Below are 26610 nucleotides of genomic sequence, written 5' to 3'. Positions count from 1 at the left end.
CTGTGTGACATTGGTATGTTGGCATCACAATGTAAATAAGCATTTTGGCACGGTAATGTCTAATACATTTGTTAAATAAAAAAACAGCCAGACTCCTGATTGTTTTGTGCAATAACTGTGTTTATTACAGTGCTCTATATTGGTGGGTGGTTGCAAATCGGTGAGGGGTGATGGTGGAGGAATGTCCATGGCAGAGTCCAGGCTATTAGTATCACAGGTGCATTGTCCAAATGCCCGTGGAAAGTGGAGAAGGGGCAGTTTAAGGATGGACAGGGTGACAATGTGGGACAGTGGGATGACAATCAGGGAGGTATCCTTTCCTGGCGGGGGTCTTGTCATCTTACTCTGTCTTCTTCCTGGATCTCAGGGCCCGCTTGTGGGGTGGTTCTCCTTCTGCAGGGGGTGGGGTGCTGGTGGCCTGTTGCTCCTGTGGTGGGGCCTCCTGTCCACTAGCGCCGGCAGAGGTGGTAGGCAGTTCTTGGTCCATGCTAGTGTCAGGGGCACTTTGTGGTGCTACAGTGTCCCGCAATGTGGTGACTACCAGATTCAGAGCCCCTACAATGGTGCCCAGGGCGGAACTGATGGTTCGTAGTTCCTCCCTGAACCCCAAATACTGTTCCTCCTGCAGGAGCTGGATCTCCTGAAACCTGGCCAGTACCGTCGCCATCGTCTCCTGAGAATGATGGTAGGCTCCCATGATGGAGGAGAGGGCCTCGTGGAGAGTGGGTTCCCTGGGCCTGTCCCCCCCCGTCGCACAGCAGCCCTCCCAGTTCCCCTGTTTCCCTGGGCCTCTGTCACCTGGACCGTGTGCCCACTACCACTGCCCCCAGGTCCCTGTTGTTGTTGGGGTGGTGGGTTAACCTGGGTGCCCTGTACTGGTGGACACACCGCTGCTTGACGTGTCCTGGGGACAGAGGTATGGGCCCGCTGGGTGGGTGCTGTGCTGGTGTTCCCAGAGGAGGGAAGGTCTGCTGTGGCCTGTGGCTGTCTGAGGGGAACCGACTGTCCTGAGGTCCCCGATGGGCCGGGCTGGTCATCTAGATCCAGGTCGACAGAGGTGCTGTCATCACTGTGGGCCTCTTCTGGGGGTGGAGTGGACATTTGTGAACCCTCCTGCGCGGTGACGTGGCGTTCGGGTCCTGCAGGGGTATAAAAGGATGGTTATTGCATCTGTGTGTGCCATAGCGTGCAATGGGTGGGTGCCCGTGTACCCCAGTGCTTGCATTCCTGTGTGGGGGCTTTAGTGACGGTGGTTTGGGGGGGGATGGGGATGTGCAGTGGTCATGCTTTGGTGATGGGTGTCCATGCTTTCTGGTAGCATGCAGGGCTTGGGGTTGGGATGGGTGGGTTGTGATGGTGAGACATTTGCAAGGAGTAGGAGTGATGGGGGTGAGGGTGTGGGTGGGGGTATGAGTTGGCATGCTGGTGGGGTGGGGGGGATGAAGTAGTGAAGATGAGACTTACCAGAGTCCATTCCTCCAGATACCCCTGCGAGGCCCTCAGGATGCAGGATCGCCAAGACCTGCTCCTCCCATGTTGTAAATTCAGGGGAGGAGGTGGTGGACCGCCGCCAGTCCGCTGAACCGCGATGTTGTGCCTGGATACCATTGAACGCACCTTCCCCCGTAGGTCGTACCACCGCTTCCTGATGTCGTCCCTATTTCTTGGGTGCTGTCCCACAGCGTTGACCCTGTCGACTCTTCTGCTCCATAGCTCCATCTTCCTGGCAATTGAGGTGTGCTGCACCTGCGTTCCGAAGAGCTGTGGCTCTACCCGTACGATTTCCTCCACCATGACCCTGAGTTCATCCTCAGAAAACCTGGGGTGTCTTTGCGGTGCCATGGGGTGGTGTGGGTGATGTGTGGGGTGGCTTGTGTGGTGCTGGTAATATTGCTGGGTGAATGTAATATGCGCGTCTGGGTGCTCGGATATCTATTTCTCTGTGCGTGGTACCGATTCTCTAGGAGTGGATGTTTGTGGGTGATGTGGGTGTGTGTTTTATATTGAATTGGGTGTGTGGGAGTGGTATGTGTATGTGTATCAGGTGTGTGTATTTTGAATTGTCCAATGAGGTTGTGTTATGTAAGAGTGTGTGTATTTTGAGCGCGGCGGTGTGTACCGCCAATAGAATACCGCGGTTGAAAGACCGCCGCGTGGATTCGTGTGTTGTGATAGTGTGGGCGTATTTCTGTTGGCGTGACGGTGGAGGTTTAGTCATCGCCAGTTTCTCGCTGCCCTTTGGTGTGGGGGACTTTTGTGGATGTCTGTATTTTGGCGGTTTGCCTGTTGTGGGTCAGAATGACCGTGGCGGTTTACTGAAGGCGCGGCGGTATGTTGGCGGTCTTCTGACAGCGGTAAGCGCCTTTTACCGCCAAGGTTGGAATGACCCCCTTTGTGTAGTAATGGCTACCACTGCATAGCTTAATTGGCATAGGATTGAGTGCTCGTGAACACCTGCAGACAGGCAATGTCAGATCTTAGATTAATAAATTCTATCTAGACATTGCTTTCTTTTAGTGCTATAATTCAGCCCATTATGATTAGAATCCTGACAAAAGAGCATCTCACTTGATTTATCATTAGTTGTGTTGTTGACTTTAGCAGTTAGGAATTAACCCGCAAAGGCATGCAGCACTTTTCTTCTGTTGGATTATTGACCCTTGCCTCTACTTCCTCCCACTCACCAATAAAACAGTAGTAAAGTTTTTTGTACCAACCACTGACCAAGGAAATATAATACTGCAAGTCAAAAATGCTTTGAGATCCAGGCCATAGTGTTTTGCTATCTTGAAAAGTTGTTTTTTTTGTTAGAAAATACAAACATAGAAAACTGATCTAATATGGTTAATCAACGTCAGAAGAAACTCCAAGCTTGATATTCCAAGTGGTCACTCCATTAAGGTTGTGGGTCCCAGATAAGGGGCCCTTCACTCTTTCACACTAGGCTGATACCAAGGTCTGCCTTCTTTATTCATTATTTATTCTTTATTCATTATTTAAAGTTGTGTAAAAGCTGTTAGTGAAACTGTTTGAGGAGGCATACGTTAAGACAGAGCAAGCTGTTAAATTAATCTTGCAGAAGAGTGGGCACCCGTCCAGCTAGGAATATCTGTTTCAATGTACTGCCTGTTTTCTCATACTGTAATTCTGTTCTGTGACATTTTTAAAAGTTTAAAAGTTTTAAAGTATATGTTTTGTTAGCAGTATATGAATGTATGTAGACGTGTGAGATTTATTGGCCTGTCTGATCTATTGCATTTTATGTGCAGTTTTATTTTGTCACTGTGGCCCTCATTATGTACACGGAGGTAAACACCGCACCGCTGGCGGTAACAACCGACAACAGACGTGTGGTCCGAACCGCCAAATAATGAACCAACTGAAACACAGGCATCCAGAAAACCACTCACCGCCAGCAGAGGAGTGCCGACAACGACAGCAGAGCCCGCCCACAGGCCGACAGAAACGCCCTACCCGCCCATCAAATAATGAAGCACTATATTGCCGTCAGTTCCGGGGCGGGAACCACCGCCACGCAAAGCCAGACGGAAACGAATCAAATATAAGGAAACACTCACCGGAGGGCCACACAGCACGCCAAAGCAGACATTTAGAGAGAGTTGCAGATCATGCCAGCCCTGCTCCTTGCCATATACATCCACGACCGAGACCGCCAACAAAGACGACAATGGTGAGTACCGCAACCTACTACACAAGGGAGGAAAGGGCACAGTTACATACCCACCCACTCCACCCACCCTGCAACACTCCCATAACCCTTCACAGCAGCACAAGCCATACACCCCATAGCAAGAGGTACTTACCCGAATCAAGGCAAAACCAACCTGCCCAAAGTACGTACATGTGCCCCACACCCACAAACAATGAAACGAGATACCAAGGATCAAGAGTGTGCCTAAAAAACATAGGCCACACATTAATCTTTATTATGCTCACTGAGCAACAGAAGTCCTTAGAATGCCAATGGCCAGTCCATATGGAAAGAAGTCCGATGGGCCACAATGGCCCCAACTTGATTCCCACAAGTGCTACGGTACTCCTCATAGGGACAACAATGGGGCATCCAGGCACCTCAAGGAACAGGGGTAGGGGGTGGTGGTGGGGATTTACGACTGGGGGGGTCTTAGACTTATGTTTGGAAGGTGGAGGAGTTTGGGGTTTGCCCTTGGAAGGTGGGGGAGTGGGCTTGGACCAGGGGTTGGCAGATGGACCTGGTTCAGCACGGGGCTTCTTCCTCTCTGGGAAAGGGGCATGGGAATGGGAATGGTGGACAGGGGTGGGCGTGATATGGGAGGAGTGGAAAGGGCAAGGATGTGAGCACATTTAGGGAAAAGGGGCCAGTGGGTTGGAAAAGGTCAACACAGGAGAGGAAATGTTTCTTAGGTACAATTGGGGTGGACCTGGAGGAAGGCGTGGGAGTGGAGTTAGAGGGAGTGGTCATGACAGGTGTAGGTGTCTGTGACATGGCTGCAGGTGACTGCACAGTATGCTGAAGTGTGGTGGATGAATGATGGGTGTATGTTTTGGTGCGTTTCAGTGTCTTTGGAGGGGGGGTGGACACAGTGGGACAAGACAGGCTGTCAGTGTAAATGGATGTTGTCCGGGTGTCTGCAAGTCTGGTGAGTGTGCTGCATATGTTAACTAAAGTCGTTGTGGTGAGTGCAGGTGTGGTGTCTGGAGTGCATGAATGGATGTGTGCTATTGTGGTGACTGCAGGAACAGGGCCAGCAACATTGAATGAGGGTGCAGTGCCTGGGGGTGTGCATGTACCGGGGAAAGACAGGGATGCGGAAGAGGTGGACACACTGGGGGAAGTGGATGTTGGTGTGTGTGCATGTGTATGTTGGCTGTGTGTATGCTTGTGGTGGGAGGTGTGGTGCTTGTGTCTTGAAGTGTGCTTCTTGTGTGTTGAGGTGTGTGCCTGCATGTTAGAATGTGTGCTTTGGACGGGTGATGGGAGTGGGGTGCTGGAAGGGGTAGAGGTGGTTGGAGGGGGGATGGAATGACCAGGGCCACTAGCTGTCGTCCAAGAGGAGGCCAGAGCCTGAAAAGATCTCTGTAGGCCAGACAAGGCACCGTGAATGCCATCCAGATAGGCATTGGTCTGCTGCACCTCTGATGCTAGCCCCTGGATGGCATTGACAATGGTTGTCTGCCCTACAGAGATGGTTCTCAGGAGGTCAATAGCCTCCTCCGTGAGGGCAGCAGGGCTGACTGGGGCAGAGGATGAGGTGCCTGGGACGAACAAGACGCCCACCCTTCTGGGTGAGTGGGCACAGGCAACTCGGTGGGGAGAAAATGGGAGGGCAGTGATGGTGTGGGGGGTGGCGGAAGATGACACAGTAGGGTTGGGCCCACTAGGGTCCCCCACCGCCAGGGAGCTCCCATCGGAGGAGGTATCAGAGTCACTTCCTCCAGTGGTAGTTGCCTCCCCTGTGGCACTCCCCTCACCCTCCAACCCACTGGTCCCCTTGGCGTCAGACGACCCTGTCTCCGAGGATCCGTGGGATGCTGCATCCCCACTCGCTGGTGCCTCAGCTCCCTCGCCAGATGATGCTGATTTACAGAGACAACACAAGAGAACAGGGATGGGGAGACAAAACAGGAGAGACACTGGTAAATAGCTGAATGCAGGTACATTAGTGGTTCACACATACACCCACCCAGAAAACCTTCCACCAGGCAGCACCTACCACTATACACATGGCTATGATCCTGACTAGTGGCCAGAACCCTGCTCTACAGCCATTCCCCAACTAACTTAAGGACCTGATGTACTGCAGACTTGACCCAAACATTCCTACTCCCCACGGGGGCCATTATGTAGATGGACATCCGTCATAGTCGCTGCCACTAGACAGCATAAACACGAACGCACACACACACACACACATCAAGGGGCCAAAATATGGTATATGTACTCACCCCCTTGTGACTGCTGTGCAGCCTTCAAGCGCCCATCCAGGTCCGGGTACACCACTGCCAGGATGCGTTGCATAAGGGGGCTCAGTGCCTGACGGGCACCCCTTCCTCATTGGGAGGACTTCCCCAGCTGGGCCTCGCAGATCTTCCTCGCCCAGTGCCGCAGGTCCTCCCACCTCTTCCTGCAATGGGTGCTCCGCCGGTTGTAGACTCCCAGGGTCCACACTTCCTTGGCGATGGCATGCCAAAGTGCGCTCTTCTGGTGGGCGCTGACCTATATGGGGCACACAGAAAAGTAACACTGAGGTCAGACACTGGCCAATCATATACAGCTGGCTATATGTCCACTATGGAACAGACATTTCAAACAGCCTAACAGCACACACACACGCAGCATGTCAGGAACCCTGGACCATACAGTGTCACAGGTGCACACATGTATGCAGCAAACACCCACAACTACACACATCCATGCCCCCCCCAATCCTCCTACTCACCTGTACCTCTGGCCGACCATAGAGCTTGGCGTACAGGGGCAGGACCCCATCCACGAGCTTCTCCTATTCCTTGTTGGTGAAGGCCAGGGCCCTTTCCGCTGCAATACGTGCCATTTCCATGACCAGAGGCAGGGCACAGCAGTACACTCAGTGAAGTACCTGCATGCACGAGATCAGGGAGTCAAGTGAAGTTGGGGTGATGAGTTCGCGTACGCACCGCGGCGGTGTGCACCGTCACCGCCAGCGGAGATCATGATACGCCAAGATTGCCCATTGACAACCATGTTAACCAATGAATTTGCGCACAGCGATAAGCACCGCCTTACGCTATTACGTCAACCGCTAGAGGTATGAGGTCACTTCCACAACACGTCTGGATTACAGGGGGCAGACATTTTGGCCTTAACTACGCAGTTGTAAAACCCTCATCTACACAATACAGGCCCTATTGTCCCCTAACACCCCTAGGCATGTAACAATATACATTTCCTCACCTGACCAGTCCTGATATATCATTGTGATCATGTTTCTGTTATGTCACACACACTAAGCATTAGTGTTGTCGACATTCATGCCTGCAGTGCTGAATGAAAAACAATGTGTGCAGATGTATGTGTGTTCCTCACACGTGTTTTCAACTCCTCCGAGGTACAGACCCTTGTGGTGAGGAAGGGCCCCATCGGTGTACAGACCACTTGTTGATTTGTGGACCATGGAGGAGCGTCACATCATTATCAATTACAGACTCACTCATGCAACTAGTTATGAACTTTGTGCATTACTGGATCCAGCACTGGCATCGGCAAATCGTAATCAGCATGCCATCCCTACTGAAGTGCAGATGCTCTCTGCACTCCATTTCCTGGCCACAGGCTCCTTTCAAGTGACAGTGGGCATGGATTCAGGTTTTTCACAGCCAATGCTTAGCATATACTGTAAAGATTTCTGAATGCATTTGTACGACACCTACAGTCCTATGTGAGGTTTTTCCAAAGTGCTGACCTCCCTGCCATCAAGTCAGACTTCTATGCCTTTGCCAACATAACCCATGTGATAGGTGCCATCGATGGCACCCACATAGCTATCATCCTCCCAAGAGTCAGTGAACAGGTGTACAGAAACTGGAAGAACTTTCATTCCATGAACATTCAATTGGTGTGTACTGCAGACCAGTACATCTCAAATGTGAAGGCCATGTTCCCTGGTTCAGTCCATGATTCCTTTGTGCTGAGGAACAGTAGTGTGCCACACAAGATGGAACAACTACAAGAGGACAGAGGGTAGATCATAGGTAGGTGTTTCTGACACTTATTGCCACATAGCAGACAGCCAGGCTCTGAGGACTGTCAATGAATGTCCTGTTTTGCACCTTTTTCTAGGTGATTGTGGCTATCCCAACTTGGGTTGGCTCCTGACACTAGTGAGGAGTCCTGGAACAGATGCTAAGAGGAATTACAATGAGGCCCATGGACATACTAGGAGGGTAATAGAGCACACAATAGATCTCCTGAAGGCTAGATTTCTCTGCCTACATATCTCTGGCAGTTCCCTGGCCTACTGGCCTGAAAAGGTGTGTAGAATAGTGGTGGCCTGCTACATGCTGCACAATGTGGCTGTGAGAAATTCTATCCCCCTCTTGGAGGAGGAGGGTGCTGAATATCCAGATCAGCTTCTTCAGAGAGGGGATGAGAGTGATGGTGATGATGATGAGGGAGAAGATGTACATACCGGGACCCAACTGATACAACTCTACTTCCAGGAACTTTGTGGGACAATTGGATAAGTTTGCTGTCTGTGCACCATAATGTCAGTGTGCCTTGTCATCTAGGGGGGTGTTGGGGCAAAACTCATTGCCACTGTGACCAGGTCTGCATAGGACAGATTACAAAATAGTATAAAAGTTCAACACATCTGTAGGCACAACAACATGTAAGGTGTGTGGTGCATTTCCTGCTACTCAGATAACAATAAAAGAGTTATCATACAGTTGCAGCCATACTTCACTTTGTTTAAACTTACTGACAGGGGACATTGTAACAGGTGAAAAGTTTTTTTTATTTGGTGCAGGGATACATTTGTGCAGATTACAGTGATGGGAGTGGCCTACTGGTGGTTGTACAATATGGCAACATGGTTGTAGCATTGTTGGCAGTAGTGGTAGGTCCATTAATGTTTACAAGAGTTTGTTCTAGTTTTCACATGGTTTGGTGGTTGATTCAGTGGGACACTTGGAGGACAGTTCTTGCCACAGTCATTGTGTTCCTGTGCCATATCTGCACCTGAGGGTCCGTTTGGGCACCTTGTGTCGGCCAGTACAGGTTAAGATGGATGTCATGTCATGGGCTGCAGCATCCATCCTGTGGCCTCCCCCGTGGGCCACTGATGCCCTCCCACTTGGCCTAGCCCCCTGTGCCTTTGTCCCCTGCCTAGGTCTGGCAGTACCACTTGTACTGGGGCCATAGTCTTCCTTCCTGTTGGTAGGGGGTGACTGTGGCCTCTGTACTTGTGTTCCACCAGTCTGTGGCCTGGATGCGCAGGTGTGGGGACGGTTGCCCATGGCTGATGTCGTTGGCTGGGTGGTAGAGGTGTCAGTGGTATCCCGGTTGGGGCTGCTGAATGGTGACAGTCCAGGACTGTGAGAGGGGCCAGGGTGATCGTCAGGGGCCAGGGTTCCATCCCCAGTGTCCTGGGAGGTGCCTCTGTATCCCTATGGGCCACTCCTTGTCCTGTCCGTCAGGGTGGCATGGGTGGTGGTGCCTGTTGGGAGGAATGGACATGTATGTTACATTAGCATGATCGGATGAGGTGCACAGGACTGGGCGTGTTTGTGCAGGTTTCACACTTTGGGGTCATGCAGTTTGCTTTCGTGAGGTTAGCATTGCTTTTTTGCTTAGAATGTGGAGGTGCATTGTGGGTGCTGTAGGCATTGTGATTCCTTGCAGGGGTGGGTGGCTGTGCACAGGGGGAGGGATGTGGGCCTGTTTGTGGGTTTGTGGGCATGCAGGGGGACTGGATATAGTGATTGTGGCCTGGGTGGGGTAGTGGTCCTGGTGGTAGTTGGAGGGGTGAGGTGGTGCATGCATTCCAGTGTGATGTTATGGGGTAATTGTAGATGACTTACCCGAGTCCATTCCTCCAGTGAGTCCAGTGAGTCCCTCAGGGTGCAGGATGGCCAGTACCTTTTCCTCCCAGTCAGTGTAGTCGGGTGGTGTTGGAGGAGGTCCTCCCCCAGTCTTCTCGACTGCAATGTGGTGCCTGTATGTCATGGACCGGACCTTCCCACATAGGCCGTTCCATCTCTTGCGGATGTCGTCCCTGGTGCATGGATGGTGTCCCACTGCATTGACCTTTTCACTATTGTCTGCCATAGCTCTATCTTCCTGGCGATGGGTGTGTGCTGGACCTGTGCCCCGAATAATTGTGACTCGACTTTCAGGATCTCATCCACCATGGTCCTTATCTCCCTTTCTGTGAACTGTGGGTGTTTGGGGGGGGTGCCATACTGAGTATTGTGAATGGTGCCTTGTGTGGATCTAGGTGAGGGTTCTCTTGTGTGGTTGGGTGTATGTTTCGTGTATTGTGGCGTTCGGTGTCTGCTTCTGGAGTTCTCTGTATTAGTTGGCCTAATTTCATTGAAAAGGATTGTGGGGTGTGTCTGTGTGTGTTTTATAGTGTTGTAGATGTGTGTCAGGTGTGTGGGTTTCAAACTTACCAATGTATGCATTTTTTGTTGTTGAGTCCACTTGCTGCCCGTGGCGGTCTGTACTGCCAATGGTCATTCGGCTTCCACTAACTGCTGCGGTGATTTGTGCTTCATTATTTGGAGGCCGGGCTGTTTGTGTGCTCAGTGGTGGCGGGGTGGGAGGTCCAGCATTTCCGCCGACAAGGTCCTGGCAGTGACTGGTGGCAGGGAGATTTTTGTTGGTTTCTGATTTTTGTATCATTATATGGTGGGTTTCTGTTCACCGCCAATGGCGGACTTCTGTTCGCCGTCGCCACGGCTGTCGACGGTGTTTACAGCTGTGTTCATAATGAGGGCCTATGAGGTCTAACTCACTTGGGCTGTAAAAGCTGATGTCTATATATTCAGGTTGATGTTCATGTTTATGTATTTATAGAGTGTCTGGCTACCCTATGGCTTTCCAGCATTAGGTGAGAGAGTAAGCAGACGACAAGGAGCAAAGCAGGAAGCCATTTGCATGAGTTTATTATATATAGATGCAGGCTTTAAACACTTTCCTGAGACAGGGTTCATCATCCAGATGTCTCAACTCAGGGGGCAGTGAATTCCAAAGTTTGGGAACCAGGTATGTAAATAATCTGCCTCTCCACCTGGCTCTATGAATTCTTGGAATCCTCAGTAAGTGGTTGTGGGTGCAACATAGGGATCTAGTCTGTAAGTATGCAGAGAGGAGTCCTCTAATCTTTGGAGGGCCCTTGAGGTTGAGAACTTTATGTGCCAAAACATGTGGATTTAAATTTAATTCTTGAATCAATATGCAACAAGACTAGCATTCTAATGGCCTCTTTCACTTAGTTAGATCTCAACATTTTAAAAAGGATCCTGGCATGAGCTTTTTGGTCTCCCTGCAATTTTTTTGTGACGTATTTTGATGAGCCAAGGTAAAGCAAATTGACATAGTCCAGGCGGGATACCACCAGGGATTGTACAACAGTTCTTCTGGAACACTCCAAGATTATATCCATTATATATTGTTCTTACTAGCCCAAAGCAAGTGGCCGCAACCTTTTTTGCTTGGGCATCCATGACTAAGGTTTTTTCCAACCACATTCCCAGATTATTTAGAGGGGAACTGGGGACAGGAGGGTTCCTTAAACATTTTGGAAAGCTGATCACTGGCATAGGGAGTGGGTTATTTCCCAGGATCATTAACTCAGTCTTGTCACCATTTAATTTCAGGCAACAGTTCGCCACCCAACTAGCACCTTTTTCAAGGCAGGGAGCTAGCTGATGATGCTTCAGATTCAACCCCCAAGCAAAAGATGCCACCAATTATGTATTGTCTGCATAAGAGACAGCCCATACTCCTGGACGATTTCCGCCAAAGGTCGCATATAGACATTAAAAAAGATGGGGTTAAGTGCCGAACCATGTGGTTCCCCGCACTTAGATGGTATAATGTGCGAGAAGCAGGAGTTTTCACTAATCTGAACATTTCTGTCCTTTACCAAGGATGCAAGTCATTCCAGTGCCTTATCGTGGGCTCCTCTTTATTTAGCTCTCTCAATCAAGATCATAAGGTCCACTTTATCAAATGCTGCACTTACGCCCAGCAAAATGATTGCGGTTGCACCTTCCTGATCAAGTATAATTTTAGGCTCCTCTGTTCCTGCTAGAAGAGCTGACTCCGTGCTGTGCACAAAAGCGCATTTGTGTGGGATGTAAATGCTGGTTTTCTTCAAGGAAGCTCAAGAGCCTTTGATTGACATGGTTCTCTAGGATCTTTCCCATAGCAGGCGACAAAGAAGTTGGTTGGTAATTATGTGACTCAGGGGGTCAAGGAGGGGTTTCTTCAACATGGGTCTAATTACAGCATGTTTCCATTTCTTTGGAACTACTCCCAAGGAGAGTAAGAGGTTAAGTACTTCAACTATGATTGGAAGTAGTACTTGCAGACCCTTGGCCAAAATATCTAAAGGCGAACCAGATTTAACCTTGCACATGAATGCAAGAACATTCTCCTCATTGGTGCCTGGGATAGATGCCAATTGCACTGAGTCTCGGGAAAGCAGAAAATTAAATATTTGAAAGAAGGGTTGGACTAGGTTACATTGTAGTAAATCATAGATGTCCATGACTGTTTTCTGGAAAAAGGCCACTAACTCTTTGCACCGAGCCACAATGAAAGGTGGAAGGATACTACCATGCTCAACAATAGTAAAGGAGTTAAAAATCTTAAACAATTCCTTTGGGGAATTCGAGGCATGGCTAATTTTCTCCTCTTTATAAGAGGCCTGTGCCTTTTTAATTTCACTGTGGTAGTGCCTAATGGCATATTTGTAATCTGTTTTTAGCTGTGTCTCATAGGATTTCCTCTATCTCCACTCAAGTGTCTTACAGTTTATTCTCAGCAAAGCAAGGTGACTATTAAGCCATGGGGCTGTTTTAGCATTTAGTCTGTGATATCTTGGATACTGGAATACATCCCTCAAGAGCTTGCATTATCCTGGCCTCCCAGCGCTTATAAGTCTCATCTAGTGCTCCCCTAGTATAGGTGAAGTGGCCTCCAATGCTGCCATCCAGTCATTGGGTAAATAGTTAGCCCACCTGCAATATAATGTTGTAGAGGGATTAGCTACGGCCCTTGCCAAGAGATTCTCAAGTGTGAATGGTATGAAATGATGGTCTGTCCTTGGTGGAGGAGAGGACATACTTACCTGAATCTTTGAGTCATTGCTATAAATTGGGTCCAGGCGGTGCCCTTTCTCATAGTTTCGGCCACCCACTTTTTGTACTATCTGAATGGCCTCCAAGTTCTGTATTAGTCTTTTGGTAACTGGATTATCAGTCTCATCTAAGTGCATGTTAAAACTTCCTAGAATTGTGAGATGATATTTTTCAATGGCCAGGCTGGCCACCATATCCGGTACGGCTTCCATAAGTTTACTGCATGAGCCAGGAAGTCTACAGATTAAAATCCCAGTGAAAGTGCAGGTGTGGGGTGGCCTTATAATAAACTGGACATTTTCACAATCAGGGATGGGCAGAGGAATATTTAGACACCTATAATTATCTTTTAGAACAATGGCAATTCCGCCCCCTATTCTGACAACACGGTCAGGTCTGCACATATGGTAACCCACTGGTAGGCCCAACAGAATGATGGACCTGCATTTTCATGGAGCCAGATTTTTGTAATAAACAGAACATCTGGCTGCTCCTCCTCTAACATCAATCAAATCTCTGTTTTATGACATTGTAAGGATCTACAGTTGACTAGGCACATCTTCCAGCGTTCCCTATTTATTGATGGGTGTACAGTCATCTTGTTGGGCCTTTCCTGAGCCTTCCAATAGTAGCTACAGGCAGAACAGTGATTTTCACCATTATCCAAATTAAAGGGTGTTCATATCTGCATCCTAGGTGAAGGCTTAAGTGACAAAAGTTGCTGAGCAGAGCAGCTTTCTTGGAAATGTGGATGTCTGGGTAGGGATGCTAGCCCCTAGTCCTGTTTGGGCATGGACAGGCACAGATAGGCTTGCCTTCAGCAGAGTAACTGACCTTCCACCCACAATCAAATGTTTAAATCCTGTCAGGTGGCCATGCCCCACTTTCCCCTTGTGAACAAGAAGGGAATTGGCCCACGAGGGATAAATGATGTAATTATTAAATCAACAATAGTAAATTAAATGCTATTGGATTACGTCAGAGAATTGGCCTATGTATGCATAATGTTCATAACAAAAGTACTCAAGATAGCTATAGGTATGGTTCTTGTTTATGTTTTATTTTCTCTTATTACAAATTTGTGTCCATCATCTTCATTTATACAAAGATTGATGTGTATTGTGGTTATTTCTTCCGATTTCTTGTGGACTCCTTATGCAAGGAAAGTCAATGCGTTTTAGCCTGTTGGTTTTCTGCCCTCTTCAGGACTGTACAAGGCAAGTGTTACCTATAAATAAATCTTAGAAAAACAAATACCCATTGTCATTATGGGTATTGCTGGCATTTATGAAAATACAACAATGAACAATTGTGACTAAGTCAACAAAGAGGTGCCCAAGAAGGGATTCTACTTAAAATATGTACCAACATGTTTGTTAAAAACAGCCACTTTCTTATAGGCCCCTGACGTTTGTGCATATCCACATGGACCTATGCATATTAGATCATCCAGAAAACAGTGGATTGCATGCCAGATAAAGGAATAAGAAAGAGAGAAAGAAAGAAGCCACAGCTGCTCTCATATGAGCACTTGTGTACTTGTCCCCCTCAACTGGCTTATTACCCCTGTGATTGCATGCTTTTCAGATCACAATCATGTGAAAATCATTTAGATTAGCAGAGATGGAGCTGATTGGAATCCAACACTACCAGCATCAAGCAAAAGAACTGTTCAGGTGCAATGCATTGACTAAACACCAGAGCAGCCAAGCTAACGTTTTTCCAATCCTACGTGTGCAATCTCTCTTGCCTCACCCCTCGATGAGCTACTCCAATTAATGCATAGCAGAAACTGCTAGAAGATTTTAAATTTGTTTGTGGGGAGAGGGTGGCAAAATAGTGAATATCTCATTGTTTGACCTGGCATCCTTGGCGTAGTCTCTCCTATGTTTGTTGCCTCTGCTTCCCATGTTTTGACTATGTTTTTGCTGGTTTTGTTACTCTGGGCACTTTACCACTGCTGACCAGTGCTAAAGTGCAAGTGCTCTCTGTATAAAATGTATGTGTGATTGGCTTTTCCATGATTGGCACATTTGATTTACTAGTAAGTCCTTAGGAAAGTGCAATAGAAGTGCCGAGGGCTCATAAACCAAATGCTACTATTGGGCCTGCAGTACTGATTGTGCCACCACATGAGTTGCCCTGTAAACATGGCTCAGGCCTGCCACTGCAGTGTCTGTGTGTAGTTTTAAACTGCCAATTCGACCCGGCAAGTGTACCCACGTGACAGACCCAAAGGCACCTCTAAGGTAGGCCCTACGTAGCCCCATGGTCAGGGTGCGGTGTATGTTAAAGGTGGGTGAAATTCTGCCAAATACGGATTTCACTGTTGCAAGGCCTATCTCTCTTAAAAGTTAACATGGGGACTGCCTTTAAAAATAAATTAAGTGGTTTTCCTTTGCGAGCAGATAGAGATGTGGAGTTTGTGGTCTCTGCACTCACAATTTAAAAATACGTCTTTTGGTAAAGTTGGTTTTCAGATTGTCAGTTTGAAAATGCCACTTTTAGAAAGTGGGCATTTTCTTGAGTAAACCATTCTGTGCCTCTGCCTGCTTGTGTAGTCCCTGTCTGGGTCAGACTGATAGTTGAGCTGTTTGTGAATATCCACTAGACAGTGACACAGAGGGAGCTAGGGTGTAGCCTGCCTATCCTGATGGGCCATCTAGGCTAGAGTGGAGGGAGGAGTGGTCATTTACACCTGAAAGGGCTGTGCCTGCCCTCACACAATGCAGCCTCCAACCTCCTGGTGTGTGCCTGAGGCCAGGCCTGGGCAAGACAGGATCTTGTGAACAGCAGAGACTTTCCTTTGAAGTTTGCCTACTTCAAAGGCAGAAAGAGGTATAAGTAGTGGACCCAAAACCCCAGATTTTCAGATTACTTCCGGAACCAAGAGGAACCTCTGCCAAGGAGAAGAGCTGGAGGAGTACTGCCCCTTTGCCTGTGACTGTGGTTTGCTGGGTTGGCCTGCAGTTGCTGCTTCTGCCTGAAAGAGGACAACGACTGGACTCTGTGGTATATTCCTCCTTGTGAAGTGTCTCCAAGAGCTTGGACTGAGATTACCTACTGTTTTGAAGTCTCAGGGTCATCAAAGACTTCCTCTGCAGCACCTGGACTCTCTGCTGAGACTCCAACCCTGCCAAGTGATGCCCTATGCAGTCCTTGGACCCTGGAAAGGTGAGGCTGGTATAACAGGACTGAAATCCATGAACAGGAAGTCATGCAGCAAACATTTTGACGCATCACCTGCAAAGTGGCTGTAAAAACGACACGCCACCCACCTCACGGTTGAAATGGACGCACCATCTTCATCGCGGCTGGGAAATCGATTCATCACCTGCATCACAGATGGAGAAATGGTGCAACACCCGCTTGCGGCTGCTGAAAACAACGCAAACCCTATGTAGCATGGTTTTTCATCACCGTGCAGCCAGATTTCACATGCATCATCGATGGGCATCGAAATCAATGTGAACCTGTGCAAAGGTGCCCCGGTCTGGAAATCGATGCATCGCTCCCTTGTGGGAGAGAAAAACGATGCATCGCTGACTTTTTCGGTGCACGCTCGCTAGTGCGGCTTTATTTTTGACACAAACCAGGTACTTTGTGTAACAACGTTTTCATTGTTTTCTATGGAGTAAGAGTCTATTATTTAAAAAATTCATAACTTTACTTGTGTATATTGCATTTTGTCATTTTGGTCTTATTTGATTTAGATAAACATTGGCTATTTTTCTAAACTGGTGTGGTGTCCATTTTGTAGTGTTTTCACTGTATTACTGTGTGTGTTAGTACAAATACTTTACACATTGCCTTTGAGATAAGCCTGACTGCTTGTGCCAAGCTACCAAGGGAGTGAGCAGGGGTTGTCTTAGGAGTGTAACTCCCTTACCCTGACTAGAGTGAGGGTCCCTGCTTGGACAGAGTGCAAACTAACTGCCAACCAGAGACCCCGTTTCTAACACTCATGCATATTATCATACCCTGGTGAAAAGTAGGGGGGGCTGTAAAAAATATCTCAAGAGGCAGCAGTCCCCTTAATCCCGCCTTCTAAAGGTCAAAGTCATGATATAATTATCCAGGACGAAGTCAATCGATCATTCGTTCGAAATAAAGGTTCCCCCTTCACACAGACACTCCTTATTTCAAATGGATGCACCTCAGCCCGGTTGGTAGGAAGTCAAGGACGGGTTTCAGAGTTAATATGATGTGTCATTCAATAAATAATAAACAAACAAACACGCAGGCTGGTGGTACTTAGAAAGGTACTTACTGAGTCATTTGAAGGCGGTCTGCTGCCCCTATGTTTCTGACGTAGATGTGGATATGTGAGTGCATACTTTCTTCATTTTAAGTGGCTTGTGCTCCGCGGAGGTGAATAACATCTATCATAGTAATTTAGTATGGGTGATAAATAGCTAGACCGTAACTCCAGAGTTAATGCTGTCACACAATATTGGCGGTATGTTACCTAACTTCAAAATGTTTTCTGAGCATTGATGTGGTAATATATGATGTACCATTACGTTCTGGTTCAAATCAGTCCACGCTATATCTTAAAAACAATGCCTGGGCACATGGCTGTGTATACCAAAATGGTACTTATGCTTTATCACTGCCCATTCATTCAGTGAAAATGTAACAATTAAAAAGACAGGCCTAACCTACCTAATTAACAGAGAGCATTATCTAGAATATTTTTTTACATTGTTTTCTCTTAATACATAAGGTCCATCTTTGAATCAGTACCCAGATAATGAGTACATTATTACTTTGAACAACATATCTAATACGCTCATAGTACAGGATGTATTTGAAATCCTATAATATCGTCAGTCATACATTTAAACTTGATCAGAAGCTAACAAGATTACCAAACGTATGTCGAAAATCAGTGTGTTATCTTTACACATACATCTCCATGGGGGACATCATTTAATAGTCTATAGCCAAAAATTGACATGTTCATACACCCCTTGTGCAACTAAGATCACCAAACTTAAGTCTAACATCAGTGTCTTATCTTTACACATACATCTTCATGGGGGACATTATATAATAGTCTAAATCCAAAAATGGACATGTTCATATACCGCTTGTGTTACATAATATTTACACTCAATCTTTTGCGACAGTGGAACTAAGATTACGTAATTACATTTGTATCTTCTCTTTGTAATATTGTATACGTTTTAATCATTATTGCCTCAAGCGTATTGCCTGTTGAAAATCTATATCAACTACACATTAGGTATATTTAGGGTCATTTAAAAGTGAGCATTATACTTTTGAGTCAAACTGATGTACAAAGATAGAGTCTCACATCAGTGACTTCTCTTTACACTTTCATCTACATAAACATTATCAAATATTAATGCAAGGTCAAAGCTAGACATCTTCAAGTACCCCTTGTATAACAAGAATAAGATATTATTCAGTTCATCCAATGGTGCAGCAACCACAGTCTATCCTGCTTATCTAGCCCCTATGGCAGCATCATATTATTCAGTTCATCCAAAGGTGCAGCAACCACATTCTATCCTGCGTATCTAGCCTCTATGGCAGCATCAAGTCTTACAGTCTATCCTCTGTCTGGGGGTTGTCATATATTGCTCACAGGCCAAAACTGTACCTGTACATTTTCTTATCGAAAATATGAGCTCATTCTCCTACAGCAGGAACATAGGGATTGCATCTGTGCATGGACCATTTTGCGGAGCTCATCATATATTAATCAAAGACCAGATATCATTATGTTCATTTAGTCCCTGTGTGGCAGTGTGAAACCTTTCAATCAGGCAAGCTTCTGTTCTGAGAGCAGATTTTCAATTCATTTGCCTTTGATGGTTTTAGGCGTTACGTAAAGGACTGACCATTCTATATAATTTTCAGTGTGTCCCACTGTATCATAATGCAAGACCAATCGGGCTCCTTGTGTGCTACATCTTATTCTGGATCGATGTTGTAGGATCCTGATTTTGATGGGTTCGGTAGTTTGGCCAATATATGTCTTTTGACAAGGACACGTAATGCAATGGACCACATTTCTGGTATTATAATTGGACATTGCATTCTGATTCCATTAATCATTATGCTTTTGCTGTTTTTAGTGAATTAGCATGCTGTGCAGTTGATGTACCTATAGTGGCCAAATACTGACAGAAGTCCCAGTATCTGCGGTAAGGATCTCCCTTCGGTTCTTCTTACTGCCTTAACTACATGTTTTTGAAGATTCTTATCCTTTTTGAATGAAAATAAAGACCCTTGAATATTGAAGGAGCTCAATAGCATCAAATTAGAAATTATGGATTTCTTCATTTTGTTGGCCATTGGCGAAATGTAAGTATGCATGTAAATTGAGTCATTTTTTGTCTGACTTTTTGAGTGAGTAAGCTTTCGCGGGGTGCGAACCATGCCCTCTTCATAGAGTTTTTCACAAGTTTTTAGGGGTAGCCCTGCCATTAGTATTATGCGTTGTATTCTCCATTCTGGAAATAGACTTCCTTTTTTAACAATTTCTATGGATTCATAAAAAACTGCCCATGCTGCACATTTTCTTTGAATGTTTTGGATGACTACTCTCAAAATGCAATAAAGTGTTTTTATCTGAAGATTTAATATATAGATTGACTAAACGTTTGTTATCTTGTATGAAAACCCACATTTCTAGAAAATGTAATGTCTCTTTATTGTATGGCATAGTAAATCTAGGGGCAACCGACCTCCCATTCAACTATTCGTGGAATTCGGTGAGAATACTCTCTGGGGTATTCCAGACAAGAGACACATCATCAGTATATCGATGCCAGGACTTAAAGTGCTTCTTGAAAGTATTTGCATCTCCATAGATCCACTTGTCCTCAAAGTACGACATTAAAATATTCACAATTTCTGGTGCAAATACACAACCCAAGGCTATTCTTAGGTACTGTAGGAATAGCTCATCTTTGAATGCAGAGAAATTTTTCTTCAGGCAAAGGGTGGCTAGTTCTATTAACAATTTAGTGGGCACCATGTGGGGCAGAGTTCTTTTGTTCAACATGTCTATCACCCTCAATGCCTAATTTTCGGAGATGTTTGAGTACAAAAACTCAGGCCCTCATTACAACTTTGGCAGTTTTTTTAAAAGACCGCCGAAGCCGCTGCAGCCAGCATACCACTATTGCTGGTGGTATGCTGGCCACTCTATTCGGAGTTTTCTGCTGGGCCAGCAGGCAAAAACAGAGCTTCCACCCGCTGGCCCAGTGGAAAGCTCACCACAACATTGACGCCGGCTCGTAATCGAGCCAGGTGCAATGTTGTGGTGCGTCAGGTGTGACAGCACCCGTCGCACATTTCACTGCCCGTAATTCGGGTAGTGAAATGCACGACGGGTGTCCAAGGGGGCCCCAGCATTGCCCATGCCAAGGGCATGGGGCCTCCGACACCCCTTTGCCGCCAGCCTTTGCATGATGGTGAGACCATCATGCAAAGGCTGGTGGAAAGGGGACTCGTAATCCCCAAGGCAGCGCTGCTTGCAACACTGCCCAGGTGGATTGCGACTGCCGAGACCACCAGGCTGTCGGGAGGCTACAACCTGGCAATGCAGCAGTCGGACAGTGGCCCATCTGTTACGGTCATAATAGGGCAGTCAAACCGCCCTGTCTGTGGGGGTCAGACTGCCATTTTTCTAGAGGAAGTGATGTCTCTGATGTAACAGATTAACTTCCCACAGCAAGACTTGTGGAGGCATGTCTGCCATGAGGAGAGAGAAAGGCAAGTCATTCTTCAACTTTGCTATCTTCTTTGTCTTCAAAGTATACTTGGAGTCTAATCTTGCTAAAAAAAATTGTAGGATTTCGACTTTGGAAACAACTGGATTTTGATTTCTAGCTGTTACAAATGAAAGCCCATTAGATAGCAAAAACTATTCAGCTTCCATTTTGCTGGCATAAACTGTAAATTGGTATTTCAGGTCTTACCATATATACGTTTTTCGGTGTGTTTGTATCTCTCCTGGGAAGGTGGCTCTGCCTCTCCCTCCCCCACATGTGGGTGGTAAAGTGTCACCTGTTCGTTCATATGGTACAGTCAGTCACAAACCCAGTCCCCTTTGGTACGTTCAGCACTGGAGTAACCAGTTCTAAGAGTTCATTCTCAGGAAAGGGCATGCAGTCTGATAGCCTTATCGCTACTACCGTCATGAATTCCACATAAAGATCTAAAGGGAAGTGACACACAAGGCCTCCTCCCACTCAAGTTGGCAGAAAAAAGTGTACTCAACCTCACAAACAGAATCACTCTAACCAAAGGCACAGTTGCAGGCCAATTACCTTGATATCACAATCCCAGCCCAGAGGCTAGGATCTGCAACAGCAGCCTGAGGAGTTCTCTCAGCTCCATAAAGGAGATCCCCCAGCATGCACTCAAGAGTGCCCCCAAATGTTAGAGTCGCTTTTCTAGTGCCATCACCACAGTGAGCATGGCTAACTTCATTGTTGTGCCAGTGGCTCCAGGTGGATGTCTTCACCACAAAGGAGATTAGGTAGCAAACTCTGTATGAACCATTCTCTGAAAGGGCCATATCTGACATCTGTTTTAGTGCCTCACAATATGCCTCGGTGGCACACTTGGGTCATCATTGCTCTCCTCTTAGGGACACATGTCACACTTCTGACACCTCCAATATGTTAAAACATTTCTGTCTCTAGGCAGGTAGGCCTAGAATGCTCATGTGGCTGAGTCAGCCTCCAGATGTTTCCAGGTGAGGGCTTATAGCCTCATACTGCAGAGTCACGACTTCCTTCTCCACCTTCATTATCACTAGAGCCATACCCTGTGACTGGTCTTTTAACTCAGGGTTTTCTCTTTTTTTGACTGAACACTAATCAAGTCACCCAGGACCAGCAGGATTGGCCCACAGCACAAGCCCTTAAGGGTGACACACTCTATAAATACACCTGTCTCACAGACTTCAGTGACAGTACCTCCACTTCAAATGTGGCAGCTTCACTGTCAATCACAGGGCTGCTGCTACCAGGGTAAGCACCAACAGGCCTACTGGCCTCATCAGTAGAGGTCAAGGAAGTCTCATAACTCTATAACTCACAAACAGTAACGGCTGGCTCAATGCCTGAAAGGGGATGAGGGACACAGCCCTCAATGGGACACACTTGATTCTATAATCAGATTTAGGCAACTACCTATCCTTTCCGTTTCAAAAGGAATCATCCCTACCTCATCAACTTCTGACTGTACCACTTCCAGGAAACCTAGGGATTACATTGATTGTGTGCCTGCTTGTTCAGGTTAACATTTCGTATTATCCAGGTAAGCACACCACTCCCACTTATATCCTCAGAAGCACATCCCACCCAGTCTGGAGAAACTGAGAAGCACACCACCCCAAACTACCTCTTCCACAGGACAGCTCATCTCACCTGCACTCTCCTCTGCAGCAACATTCAAGGCAACCAACAGCCTTGCCAGTACAAGTCCTTGTCACTTAATTGACAGTTCAGACTCTTACAGAACCAACATCTTTTCCAGGGCTTCTGAGCAGGGTATTTCCTCCCTCTGTGGGACAAAAAAGCAGACCTCTCCAAGGTGCTTTGGTGTCCTTTCTCTTAAATGTACTTTGGAGGTGTGGGGCTACCTTTTTGCACTTTTGTCATCAATCTGTCCATAGAGTGAATGGCATCCAAATTGCATGGAGGTCATCAAGGGAGTTTTGTCAGACACTCTGTGAAGCATTCAATGACCAGACGCCCTAAAAGCCTCCTACAAATAGGATAGTGGTTTCCTATAATGTTCTCTGTATGAGTAACCATTTTTTCTATTTGTGCATGAAAACTTGTCTGCACAGGAATTTTAATCACGTTTAGTGGCTTCTTATCACATCCCAGCTACATCCTCATCACATCACAGCTGGAGGCACCATTTTTGGTCAGTGTGTGCTCTAGCCTTCTTTACGCCACATGTACTTAAAGAGAGACGCTGCGCAGATGCATCAGCAATAAGGTTTCTGCAAATTGCACCGAGACTGTTTTTAGGTATTTAAAAGCCTGATTCTTAAAAATATTGTGTTACTGTATTTGCTATTTTTGCACATCTAAGGGAGGTTGGGAGCAACTAAAATTTATTTTAATCTAAGCAGGCCATTTTTCCCACTTTGGGACAGCTATAGGTGCCGTTTTTGGTCAGTGTGCACTCTAGCTTTCCTTGGGCCATATGTTCTTAAGGAGAGACGCTGCGCAGGTGCGCAGTGAGCACACCACTGGCGTGCTGAATGTCTGCCAAAGGCAATCCTGTCTGCACCCATCAGCATCACGAAAGCAGCCAGTGCCATCCACTCTGCCCATGACCCACTGAGAGGTAGGATGTGTATCTATTATAATAGTGATCCATTGCTTAGCATAACCATTGCACAGAGATGTAATTCCCAATGCTTTCCATCTGCTTTGAAGAGCAAGTATTCTTGCCCTTATTGTGACTGGTAAGTAAAACCCTTGTCTCAGGCTACTGTCTGTACCTCCTTTCCTAAGTTCAGGCAAGGAACACACCTTTCTCTGCAGCTTTGATTAATGTTTGTTCATTGCAAAAACATGCCGAACACATCTTTGACTTATGGACTGAAGAAAATTTAGATATTTTGTTTATGACTGAAACACAGTTATCAGAGTCATTTAACCCCACAACTGCCACAGCCACTCATAAAAGTTATAAAATAAATATACAGGATTGCCATTGCGGAAGAGGAGGAGGGATAGCTATGGTATACAAGGAAGCTTATGACTGTATGTCAATCTCTGTTGGTGGCCTCTAAGAAGCTTTTGCCTCTCCCTGTCATCTATCAGTCGGTGGGCAGAGCACTAATCTACAGACTCCCGGAACGGCAGGACCTTTCCTTAAGTTGTTGGATAATGCTCTTGCTCATTGGGCACTAAGATATACACATTTTAATATCGTGGGGGACCTTAATTTACATATGGACAAAGTAGAAGACAGTGAGGTGATCAGTTTATTAGACACCATGCCTTCTTTAGAACTTACCCAGCACATTAAGCTGGTCATGTATTGGACCAAATTTTTGCCAGCGTAATTCTACAAGTAGAAGAGCCTATCGCACTAGTATAGACCCACAACTTTATGATTGAGTTTAGTTGGCCTGTCATTGCCAACTGTCTTTGCTCTGGAAGCTTCTTGTGCTTCCAGAGCATTTCATACAGTTCTACCTCTAGAATTCATTAAGTCTTTTGAAGAGAGTACTCCTTCCATTTCTAGCTCAGTTGAGGAAGATACCAACCGGCTCAACAATTGGATTTTCAATACATCTAATAAGCTTGCACCAGTCTCTGTTCACTCACAACGTAAGAATAAGCTGTCTGGCCCTTGGTTCACCAACAGTCTCAGGAATGAGAACAAACAATGTAAGATCTTGGAGAGACAGTGGTGGAAAAACTACAATGCAAAGGACAAAGCCATATTAAAAGGCTGCCCTAAAAAAATATTATGCTGAAGTAAAACTAGCCAAGAAATGATATTGTAAAGATAGGATAGAGGCAGCAGGTAATGAATCTTAGGATTTTTAAGTTATAGAAACTTTTAGGACCCCAGAGGCGTGCATCAAAATCCAACAACCCTCAATGGAATAGTGTGACCAGCTGGCTTCCTATTTTCAAAATGGGATTTTACCCACCGAAGCCAGCCTCTCTATAGGCTCTCAGTTGGAGGAGAATCTGCTGAATATAACATGCTCAAATACACCTATGCCCACTAAGGATACTTTCTCTAGCTTTCTGTCTATTCCATTGGAGGAATCATTGGCAGCTCTGCGCAGCCTTAAATAGTGTTCTCCATCAGATCCCTATCTTCCTAAACTGTTAACACTGGGAGCAGCCATTAATAATCCTTTGGTCAATATGGTGCTTAATTCCTCACTGACCTCAGAAATAGTTCCTGCATCACGGAAGCAGGCACAAATGCAGCACTTGCTTATAATACCCTTTGGGGAGGCCAGCGTGCAGGCCAACTATAGGCCAATAGCCCTGATGCACACCCTGTCTAAGTTGCCGGAAGAATTTGCAAGCCAACAACTTTCCCAGTACCTGGAAACTAATGATCTGCTCCATTTCAGCCAGTCCGGATTTAGACCTAAATTCAGTACTTTGTCAGCAATAATAGAAATCACTGAATATGTTAGAAGCAGCTTGGATGTCGGAGGGAAAGCTGTGCTGATCATGTTAGACCTGTCAGCGGCCTTCAATATGATCACCTACTCCAAGCTCCTAGCACATCTTAAATTCAGCAAGATAGGTGGACAATGAACTGGCTAGCCTCCATTTTTGGAAGAAGAGGACAGGATGCATGGGTTCCCTCATTTTCCTTACGACCATGTGAGTTGACTGTAGGGGTGCTGGAGGGCTCTGCTTTGAGCTCTACACTATTTCATGTGTATCTCACCCCCTTAGCCCAGCTAACATAAGTGATGGGGAAAAAAGGATTTCATTTGCTGACAATATTGAGCTGCTGTTCTCATGTGGGAAGGGAGAAGAGATTGCAGAACAGTCCATAAAAACATGCCTAACTGCAGTCTTCCAATGTATGACCACCCATCAACTAAAATGTAATGCAGACAACGCTAAAATTGTATTCTTCTGCTAAAAAAACATCTGCACCATTGCAGTCTTTCTGGCCTGAATATGCCTCACCAGAGGCACTCGGGGGGTGGGACAGTTAAGAACTCAGGTGCTATATTTGATAATTCTCAAATCAAGTTGGTGGTGGGCACTTGCCCTCTGCTTTTGTCCATATTAAAAAAGTTTCTGCACTTTTTGTCACTCTCTGCAAGAAAGGTGGTCGCCCAGACGCTCATAACGCATAGACTAAACTATGGTAACGGCTTATTATGTAGAACTTCCTGATTATTGGCTTAATAGAGTTCAAGTGGTCCAGAATACGGCAGCCTGCGTTCTCCTAAGCCTCATGCAAAGAACATACATTTACCCCACCTGTGTGCTCTTGCAATAAGGAAGAGAATTCTCTTCAAAACAGTAGTCTTGGTCCATAGGGTACTTCATCGTACAGGTGCTGGTTTTCTCAGGGCCAGAATCAGCTTTTACACCCCCGCTAGAAACATGCACTCAGCTAATAGGTTTCTGGCAAGGATCCCAAGCTTCGTCGCATCAGAACGGGTGGTTGGGCCTTTTTCACCTCTGACCTATTGCCTGGAACAAACGCCCTTCTGAGCTGCGATCAGAGGCGGTTAGCTTTTCATTCAAAAACAAAATGAAACCCTGTTTTTTTCAGCAATAATAGGAGGTTTAATTTTACTCAGTAGATGGCCAACTAGCTTAGCGCCAGGACAAGCTTTGGAGTGTCCGTGCACTCTACAAGTCGCTGTTCATTAATTCGTTCATTCATTCATCCCCTACAATCTTATTGAGGTCATTTCAGTGGATTAATCCAGTTGACATTTGCCAGGGAAACTGCTTAGGCACCAGAAGTAGAATGCCGGGATGCTGCAGCACCACCATAGATAATCAGTTCAGCAATAGAGATGCCTTGAAATGTTGTCTTTGTCATTTTACATTTGCTGCATGCTGAAAGCCAGAGGTCAAATGTCAGGCCATGTCTTTGAAAATATAGATTGGTGTTTACTTTTCGCTTTCTGATTGCAAAGTGAGCGGATTTTGTAAAATGAACTACTTGGAAATCTTGCATGAGTACAAAGAGTGTGAAAGGATTGGCTGCAAGGATGTCATTTATTAATAAAATTTAAGTACG

This window comes from Pleurodeles waltl, chromosome 1_1 (genome assembly GCF_031143425.1).
Source record: "Pleurodeles waltl isolate 20211129_DDA chromosome 1_1, aPleWal1.hap1.20221129, whole genome shotgun sequence".
NCBI lineage: Eukaryota > Metazoa > Chordata > Amphibia > Caudata > Salamandridae > Pleurodeles > Pleurodeles waltl.
The sequence above is the reverse complement of the archived record's forward strand: the minus strand, read 5'-3'. Positions refer to the sequence as shown.